Source organism: Dasypus novemcinctus, chromosome 15, assembly GCF_030445035.2.
Source record: "Dasypus novemcinctus isolate mDasNov1 chromosome 15, mDasNov1.1.hap2, whole genome shotgun sequence".
NCBI classification, from domain to species: domain Eukaryota; kingdom Metazoa; phylum Chordata; class Mammalia; order Cingulata; family Dasypodidae; genus Dasypus; species Dasypus novemcinctus.
The window spans coordinates 44,494,828-44,505,025 of record NC_080687.1 but is presented as its reverse complement, the minus strand read 5'-3'; the positions used below and the strand labels follow the sequence as shown (position 1 = coordinate 44,505,025).

Below are 10,198 nucleotides of genomic sequence, written 5' to 3'. Positions count from 1 at the left end.
TCAGTAGAGGAAGATGTTCTGCATTGAAGTGATTTAACAGTAAAACCGATCGAAATAGCTCTCACTGGGGAAACATCAGCTAAAACAAAAACAACAATAAAAACCCACTACAATTTTGGTTAAGTAGACTTGCTGAGCTGCATTTCTCTGCTTCACAGGATATGGCAGATGAGAATTTTTTTTCTTAAGTAAAACAGATCAGATGTATAAAATTTATAATTTTTTGAAAGAATAATGTTATCCCCCACTCCTATTTTGTAAAGTTTATTCATTTAGCATATAGTCCTCTCACCACACTTTAGACTTTGCTTACATAAAATACAAATAAAAATGCCCCATTTTTTGACAAAAAGGCACATTACAATTTGCAGTAATGAATTATTATCAAAATCACTGACCTACCTACAGTGTTGAATCCCTTAATAAGTGTTCTCCTGCAATAAAACAGGTTACAGTAAATATGGGATTAGCTTGTGCTTCCTTGAAAATGGAGAAAAAAATATTTGCCAGTTGAGAAATGATTGTTCATCCTAGTGAAGTGTGTTTCAGAGGCTCTATTTTATTTTCTAAGCCCTTTGATATTTTAGCCACAATCACAGAGGGTATATGGGGGCTATCAAGCAGACACATTAAAATCAGTAGTGAGATCAGTATATCTTCTTAGTTTCAAAATAAAAAACAACAAAAATTATTACTTTGCTTCTACATATTCAGGCTGGCAGCAAATCTTATTGGTGTACAAATCCCTTGCAAAAGAAATGTTAATAGAAGCCATAATTCTGATACCTTTTCAAATTGTGGAAAGCTAGTCAAAGGCCACACAGCAAACCCAGCTCCATTATTAATTTCACACTTGATTAGAACCACACAGTTAAACATTCACTATATGAATTCAACGCACAGCAGACAAGTACACAGAGTCAGTGATTACAAAAAAAGAATGTTGATTATTTTTAAATGCTGAAAATTATGGAATTTAAGGTTTCTATCACAATGTCACTTTTACCAAAATGTGGATTTAATGGATTTAATCATAATTTTAATGTACATAATATGAAATATCAAAGAAGCCAAAGTTTATATACCATCTGAATTTATAGAATTTTTCACATACTTCTATAAATGACTTTCTTTTGCCTGGAATCTGAATTAAGGTAAGAGTATTCTCCTCTCTTTCTTTTCCTATCCCTAATAGTCATAACTCTTTTTACAAATTTCTCAATTCTTCATTTTGGTAACATAGATCTCTCCTACTTGTTAAATTTCCTCTAATAATTTTACAATCCTTAATAAGCTCTTGGGAAGCATATACATATATGAGGAATTTACCATTAGAAAAATGGCCTACATTACGAATAAGTAACAAAAATAGATGATATCATTCTAGAGTTGCACTAGCTCAGGGAAATGTATAGTGAGAGGAAGAAAGAAATTACCCAGAAAGAAAATTTGTTTGCTCTTTGAAGGAAAACTAAAATGTTTTCAAAGTAATATTAATATGAGTTCCCCTTGACTTTTAGCTGTTTTCAACTGATGAAAGAAAAACTTTTAACAATGTGATTTAGAATCTCACAGCTATTTAACAATTCATGAATCCATCAGTATCTCATCCAAAGAAAGAGAGGAACTCCACTGAGGTGATGTAAAGGGGAAGCTCATATAGGGTAAACACGGAAGCAACTAAATTTCTGTTTTACATGGCGGGGGGTGCGTCGTTACAAGTGGGAAACAGATATACATTGATTAGTAGGTTAGGCTTTTCTGTTCTGATAAACTATCTCTGCTGGACTGAAACCTGTTTTATCACCAGGCGGTGCTTATTTGAAACCTTGTAGGGTGGTGCGTTCTGTTTTCTTGGAAAACCCCTGCTGGTCAATTGCCTTTGTCTCTAAAGAAGAACAGAATTCCTTCTGAGAAAAGAGGTCTTTTCCAAGCAACACTCAACACGGGTGGCTGTTTCACTTTATTTAACACAACATAAAACAACAATTTATGCACAGACACATACATGGCCATGTGCATACATTTATATTTTTTGTTTATGCATTTTTCTTAAGCTCCAAATCTTTTTCAGCCTCATCAGCAAGATTCTATGGTAGCATAAATTTTCCAGTCATAAGACATGAGTCGTGGATGGACTCACAGCCATTGAGCATTTCACTTTCTTTGCACAAGGAAAAAATAAAATGTAGATGAAATTAATAATAAAGATCCTTTTTCCTGAGCTGGTACTTTCAGCTCATCTATGGGATGAGGGGATGTTGTTAAAACAGATGTTAACAACAACATGGAATTATTTAAAGAGAAAATGTTGGGTTTTTTGTTTGTTTTTTCTTCCTCAAAGTTAATTTTTACTCACTTGTGCATTTTGCAAGTTAGTTTTGAACTAAGCCATTTACAATGTTGTAATTGGAATCATAATGCAGATGCAGCCATTGATTTGCTGAAAACATCCATGCTGTGAAGACAAAAAAGTTTAGACTTAAAATTGCTCAATCTTCTACTTCATTTTATATGTGTAGATAGACATGGTCTATGGGCATGTAAATTGTCTCCTTGATAAAAGCACATGTTGGTTGCAAAATATCTTAAAAGTAAGCAAAAAATAGGGCAACTTATATAGCTAGCAAGGATAGCCACAAAGAAATACATAACTGCTTGAGTCATATAAAAAGTAACAAAATTCAGTGCACTGGTAGTTTCTGAAAATCCTTTTTAAAAACAGATTTACTAGTGGAACTAACTTCTTAGGTGCCCCAAATTGTGAAAACTTGCCTCCCCCACCCCAAGTCTCACCAAAGGGAAAAAAAAAATTTTTTTAGCTACTGGGCCTGGGGATTGAACCCAGGACCTTCTTGTATGTGGAAGCCAGTGCTCAACCACTGAACCACATCAGCAAACAGAAAAATATTTTTAAGGTTTATGAATGTATTTTGAACTGTTACAGTTGCCATTTGATTTTTGATTTGTGTAATGAATATTCTAGTTATATTTGGGGTGGAGGCACTCAAAAGCATAGGACAGATTGTTTATAAGCCATTTTCTATCAAAATACAGATAAATATGAAGGTGGGATTGAAATAATCCCTCATTACATACTGTGCCCTTTCTTGATTCTCCTTCCTTGCACTCACCAGATTGCCTTTTGGCTCGATCATGTGTCATATTCCATCCCACAGGCACATTATGTATTTACTATGCGTTTGCTGCTGCAACCCTGTATTTGATCTACATACACACTATATTTATATTCCATATATTTTCATGAGCAATGTCAGAATCAAGGCACCATCAGAAGTTCTTTCTCACCAAAATCAGCTATTGGTGATCCTGGCATCCGGCCACATAGCAAGGCAAACTGGCAGCTGACATCTGCTGAGGTCCTGCCTTCCCCTCAAAGCTCACTGTCCCCAGGAGTTGTGAGCAGTCAAGCATATGACTTGTCTCTTCAGTCTTGAACCATGGGCCCAAACTCTTGAAGACTTCATGTCTCAGCATTGATTGCTAGTGATCCTTGAGTCCTTTCACCTTGGCCAGGTCAAAATGGCAGAACTCCCTTCTCTGAGTGTCTTATTTCACTCTGTCTCCATTTATATAAGCCTACAGTAAGAGGGTGGTGACCCATCCTGAGCCATGCGTCACTGGTGTAGTCTGTTCAAAACCCATCTAGTCTAGTGATTTAATCAAGGTCCCTTAACCAAATCTAATGCAATCAAAGAACCTCACACCCACAGGAGTGGATTAGTTAAAAAACATAGACTTTTTGGAGGATTCACCAAATTCAAACTATCACACCAACCAAATAATGTAGCATCTTGGGCATACAGATTTCTATGAATTGACCTGGGAAATAGACTTCTGGGGCTAGCAGAGCTGTGGTCCTCTAAATACAAGAGATTAAAAAGGGCTTAGGGTGTCCAAAATTATTGCCATGAAAAGAAAGTCCAGTAAGTATTCTGTCAAAGGTCTCTGATCATTTCACAGTTATAATCAACTGAGCGATTTTCTCCCAAAATTGCTACAATTGTTAATTTAGTAAATAAAGTTCCTTTAAAACAGGGAAGATGTAAAATGAAACACAATAGTGTGGTAAATTAATATCTGTGTAGTAAGATATCTAGGCTCTTAATTTTTATTATTTGTAATGTTCGAGATAATGTGTCCCATTAAAATAACAAAATGCTTTTTGATTCCAATTTAAATGTGTCACTGAATATTTGAATTCCACTTTGATTTAAAGTTAAGAGTATAAGCAAAATGCTAGTGATAAAGCATTGGAACATTTAATGATACTTAAAAACAACTTGATTCCTTTCAACTTGCAAAATTCTCTTTAATATCTCTTATAGGACCAGTCTAGAGGTAATGAATTCCTTCAGCTTTTCTTTACCTGGGAATGAATTAATCTCTCCTGCACTTTTTTTTCTCTGTTCATTATTTAATTTTTCTTTGTTGCTGATTTTATATTTCATACTCTGCAATAATAATTTCTCCATTGCTTTTCATGCTCTGGAATATCTTCCAATATTTCATTGATTGCATCTTTCTTCATGTTTTCATCTGTTGAGGCACCGAAAGTCCTGCAGAACCTGAAGGGGATATGGAGGGGGTTGATGAAGAATCTTCCACTGGGAGCTATAGGTCAGGAGAAGAACTTCCTCCATTGTGAGCCAGGATCTGAGCTGTCAGCTGTTCATTCCCCCTAAATACTTTCAGTTTCACTCTGGCAGCTACAGCATCAAAACCCATTTACACTACCTAGTCAGTGTTTTCCTGGGAAGGACTTTCTTGATGGTTGTTAGTTTCAGACTCTGAATCATTTAACCATGACATCTGAGGATTACTCAGAAGGATCTTCAAGGCTTCATCCAGATATCCACTTGACTGATGGAAGGCCTGCTTGTCTGCATGCATGGGCTAACCCATTCCTCTCAAATAGTTTATGCACTCCAGGCAGCGGTTTTTCTTCTTTTTTTCCTCTGTCCTTATTTGAGCCAATACTTCTCTGTAGTTGGTGATATGAATGGTCGTATGATCTACATTCTGTCACATTTTCTTAGGCCAAGCCAGGCTTCCTGGGCAGTAAAGCCTAACTGCAACAAATTGTGAACTTTTGATGAATCAAAATATGACTCTTCGAAGAATTGACTTGCCTTGTTGAGATACTTATGAGCCTCTTCACCATTTCCACTGTGATAGTTTCAGATAAGCTAAAGCAAGAAAAGTCTTAAAAACAATGCCTTCTCTTTCCCACAATTTCCTTTTATAGGGACCAGTCTTTGATGATTTTCTCCATAGCAATTTTTCAAGCATTTCTTGGTTAAGTTTAATTTTTTTTCTGCATCATCAAGACATTTCAGTTGTCCCAAGTGGAAATAACACCATACTATATCCAGCTGGAGCACTGCATGGTTGTCTACCATATCCAGCAGTTCTCTGCAACACTCAAAGAAATATTTGTCAGTGTCCAACAAACATGGCAATGCTATTCCATATTCTTTTCTTTTGAAGAAAGCTCTGCCTTTCTCATGATATCCTATAGCTAACCTAAGGGCTTTCTATGTGATGGGGGAATTCTGATTAGTCTGCCTGTTTGGTTTGCTATATGGTGTCGTTTCTGGATCCACCACCATCTCAACTTTCTCTGCCAGTTTTTCTAGTTCTCTTAGCCCTCTGTGTTCTTTTTCCTTTTAATTCAGTTTTTTTGGTTCTTCATCTTCTACCTGAAAGATTTTTCCTCACATCCTTTTCAGATTGTTTTAGTTCGTGTACCATCACTTTCAAATTGTTTGCCATTCCTTGTTCATCAAGTGTTTTCACTAAAGCTGTTCTTTATTTTTTAGAACATTCATATACTTTTCTTGAAATCCAAATGATTCAACTATTTTAGACCTCCATTCCCTGCCAGTGATGTCCACTTGGGTGTACAACAAGTTTTTCCTATCTTTTCTTAGTCTTGAAGGTAAGAATACTTCAATTATGGCAATTTTTGTTGTTTTATAATTTTCATTTACTGTTTCACATTCAACTGTTTTTCAACATATTTCTTCTTTTATTTTTTCTATCTCATTTTCACAACATTCTGATTTGTCAGAGTGCTTCTTAGCAAGGTCCTTCAATGCCAAACCAACTTCTTTATTTTCATCCATGTATGGAGTTTTCCAAAGTTGAAATCTGTCTTCCCTTAAATACTAGGTCAATTTCTCTTGAAATTATTTCTTTTGTGCCATGCAGTACCACCCCCACTCCCTACTGTGACCTAACCAGTGCTCATCTGGGTGAAACCTGCCCTGGCCTCCACCATCACACAGCCCTCACACCACCGGGAAAAGGGGTAGGGACAAAGAGGTAGAGGCAGGGTGGCAGGTCTTGAGACGGCCAGGAGGGTGGGCTCTCCTACATTTCTGAAAGACTGTTTGCCAGATATAGAATTCTTGGTTGGTATTTTCTTGCTTTCAGCACTTTAAATATGTCAGAAAACATGGAAGTATTCTTTCCTCCATGGTTTCAGAGGCAAAACTAATGCAATATTTTTATCTTTGCCCTCTTCTCTCTTTCTTCTCCTTCTGGGATTCCCACAATGTGTATATTGTATGCTTGATGTGTCACACAAGTTCCTCAGGCTCTGTTCACTTTTCTTCATTCTTTTTCTTTTTTCTTGTTTTTCAGACTTAATGATTTCAATTGTCTTTGAGTTCTCTGATTCTTCTGCCAACTTCAATCTGCTTTTGGACACCTCTAGAGAGTTTTACATTTCTGTTCCTATGCTCTTTAGCTCTGTTAGGCTCCTATTCATAATTTCCATCTCTGTGTTGATATTTTTCTTGTGTTCATCTACATAACCTTTACTACTTTGTCCATATTTTCTTTTAGGTCTTTGAGCATATTCAGGACCTTTTTTTTTTTTTTAATCCCCCCTTGTGGCTTTTTTTTTGCATGCTATCTGCTCTCTGTGTCCATTTGCTGTGCTTTCTTCTGTGTCTGTATTTATTTATTTTATCTCCTCTCCCCATTGCAACTTGCTTGCTGTCTGCACTCTGGGTTCATTCATTTCATGCTCTTCTGTGTTTTTACTTGTCTCCCTTTTCTTGTTGCATCACCTTGCTGAGTCAGCTCTCCATGGTGCTTGCGGACCGGGCAGCGCTCCACAGTGTGCTGGTGAGGCTGCCTTCACAAGGAGGCCCCAAGACACGAAACCACCTTGTTGGTTCTGCAGCTTCATAAGTTTCTCAGCATGTTCCCTCTTCACATGAGATTCATGAATAAAATACTTGGCAAAGTTCTTTGAAGCCACATCATCATAGTCAAAGTAGTAAGACATTGAGAGGTAAGCTGTACATGAACCAACAGTGCACCTTACAATTAATGTTGTCTTTGATTTGATGAAACACCATTCCTCTTTATAGATAGAGGCTAAGTAGATTTGGAGGTGGGGAAAGTGACTGTTCAAGAGGCAATAATTCCAATTTCAGATTAGTCTTCTTCTGGTTTGCTTTTTTCTGAACCCAGGTACTCATTCATCTCTCACTTTCCATTGGAATTTTTCCTGGTAGTCTGCTGCTAATGCTTGAGTAGAGAATCTACTTCATTAAATCACAGTGTTTCCATGATAGAAGCATTTGAATACAGGTCAAAGACTCTGGACTTTTGGTCACAAGCAACTTATGTGGATGCTTTTCCAATGGTAGTATATACTAGAAAGTTTAGACCTTATTTTTCATGAGGCATTCTTACCTAGTGCAAAAAAAAACTTGGAATTTATTTTTCTATGGTCTTATCCAGTCTACAAAGGTTTTCTCATGTAATCCAACTATTAAAAGAAGAGTTTAAACCATTTGTAAATGTTTTTGACGTGCAAAATTGTTTACCTATAAAGTTTTAAAACTGTACATTGGAAAAGAGTTTGTGGCTGAATTTTAGCTCTTAGTTACAGCACATTAAGTAGCAGATTCATTATATATTTAATTGTCTTTGACTGTCACAGAGTTTTAGTTTACTAGGCTGCCAGAATGCAGTATACAAGAAATGAGTTGGCTTTTACAATGGGCATTTATTAAGTTACAAGCTTTGTTGATAGTTTCTGGTTTTGGAATACCTTAATAGATTTATTTTTGTTCTATTTTTTTTTTTTTTTTTGCAATGACTGTAAAGCCTATTTTGTAAGTAAAATATCTACAGTATGATGGTTAAATGAATGTGCTCACACCACACTGTCTGGGTTTGCACTCAAAATTTGCCACATTTTAGCTGATTGACTTATCGTCAGTGTTCCAGATTTTTCTCATGTGTAAAGGGGAGGATGCTAACATTATTATATTACCAGCTCATGGATTTGGTATGAGGATTAAGTTGAATTCATACATGTAAACCACTTAGAACCATACCTGGTACATAATAATCAATACATATGTTACTAGTTTTAAAGCTATGTATATATATATCCCTAAAATCCATTTTATAGTAGAAGCTATTCCTCAGATTTCTTTCCTTGTGTCTCAAAAATCCAGCATACCACATTATCACACTTTTTTCCAGGTCTTATTTTTCTGCATATGTTTGTTTTCTTAATATTTTCTCCCAAGTGTAGCTCTGATTTTTCTTACATAAACCAATTGAGAATTTATTAGCAAAATTTTCATCCATTATTATTACTAGTCAGCCGATTAAAAATCTAGATTCCAGCAGGTAAATAGAGTATTCTTCTAAGAAATGAAAGTAAGTGGTACACAAGTGTGAGGCTGGGTAGTGTTGAGGAGAGCCTGCTATTTCCTACATTTTACATCATGTCCATTTTGGTATGTGTTCTTGTGGGAAGTTTCTCAATTCATTTGTAAAAGGTTACTTTGTGTATATAGACTAGAACAGGAAGTCATTCAATCTCTCTTCCAATGATTGAAAATATATGCTGACAGTTATTTTTTACAATTAATGGAATGTAATTTAATGGGCCAAGTTTGAACTGGAAGGCAGGCTGTTCTATTGATTTCTCATTGAGCCTGCCAAAGTACTCTTCTTTCTTCCTGAATACAGTAGGGTAAGACATTTAGAAATGACCCACAGGACTATTTTGAAGGTTCAGTGTCCAAAAATTACTTCAATACATTAAGGACAAGCCAAAATATATTTGTTGTATATATTTTTGTAACTTGCCCCTTACGTAGTAGTGTGCTGGTAAATGTTTAACAGCTGGCTCTTCTTCTCCCACAACCACCCCTCCCCACCAAAAAAATCCCACCTCCAAATGTGATTTGTTGCCTTTGCTGATTTCCATGATGTAACTACTCCTCCTAGGGATGATTTCAAGCTACCAACATAACTTGACTGAACATGGAGTTGGGAAGAGATAATTAGTAAGGACAGCATTATGAAGTATTTCCATCTTACAAATAAATGTAAATAACCTTAAGAACATAGATAATAGTAAAATACATTAATATATTTAGGAACTTTAAAATTTTGAATACTTACTACTTTTGCTTTTAATATAACTTATTTGTGTGAATATATTACAGCTTTAATATTGACTATGATTAACAAGTGGCTTGCAAACTTCCTGAAATTTAAAAGTCAACTCTTGCAAGCCCGTAAGAGATGGCTCCAGCATATTGATGCATGTGTATATAATATTTGATTTTGTTCATTATAACATTGTTAAAGTCACACAATATATTTTATTTTACTTTTTGATCCTTCCAACTTTGCTGAACATGTTAAAAACTTAAATGGGCTGAAATCAGTTTAGACAAATTAAATTATAAGTTACTCATTTGAGGTATTGATAAGGGGACAGAAATAAGAAGATTAGAATTTTACAATATATACATTTATTATATGTCATATATATATATACATCTACATATATATCTAGATATAGTAGAAAACCTACTTTTATTTCTATGAGAAACATGTTGAATACTGTGCAAAGACTAAAGTTGAGTGTAGCAGTTTGATATAATTATGAATTCCAATAGATATTGGATTATGTTTGTAATCTGATCTGTACCTGGGCCTGATTGAGTTATGATTAGGGCTTTAATTGGGCCACATGAATAGGGCATTGAGTTCCCACCACTTGGTGGGTGGGGATTCACAGATAAAAGGCATGGCAAAAGACAGAGTTGTGGGTTTCTGATGGTGGAGTTTTGATTTTGATTTTGGAATTTGATGCTGAAGTCTTAAGCTGAGTGCTGGAGAAAGA

At 35.6% G+C, this 10,198-nt stretch overlaps 1 pseudogene; it reads right to left on the bottom strand.

The window, feature by feature from the left end:
- Positions 1 to 4,430: 4,430 nt before the first annotated feature.
- LOC101433428 (NEDD8 ultimate buster 1 pseudogene) lies at positions 4,431 to 7,376 on the bottom strand (annotated as a pseudogene).
- Between the last annotated feature and the right edge of the window lie 2,822 nt (positions 7,377 to 10,198).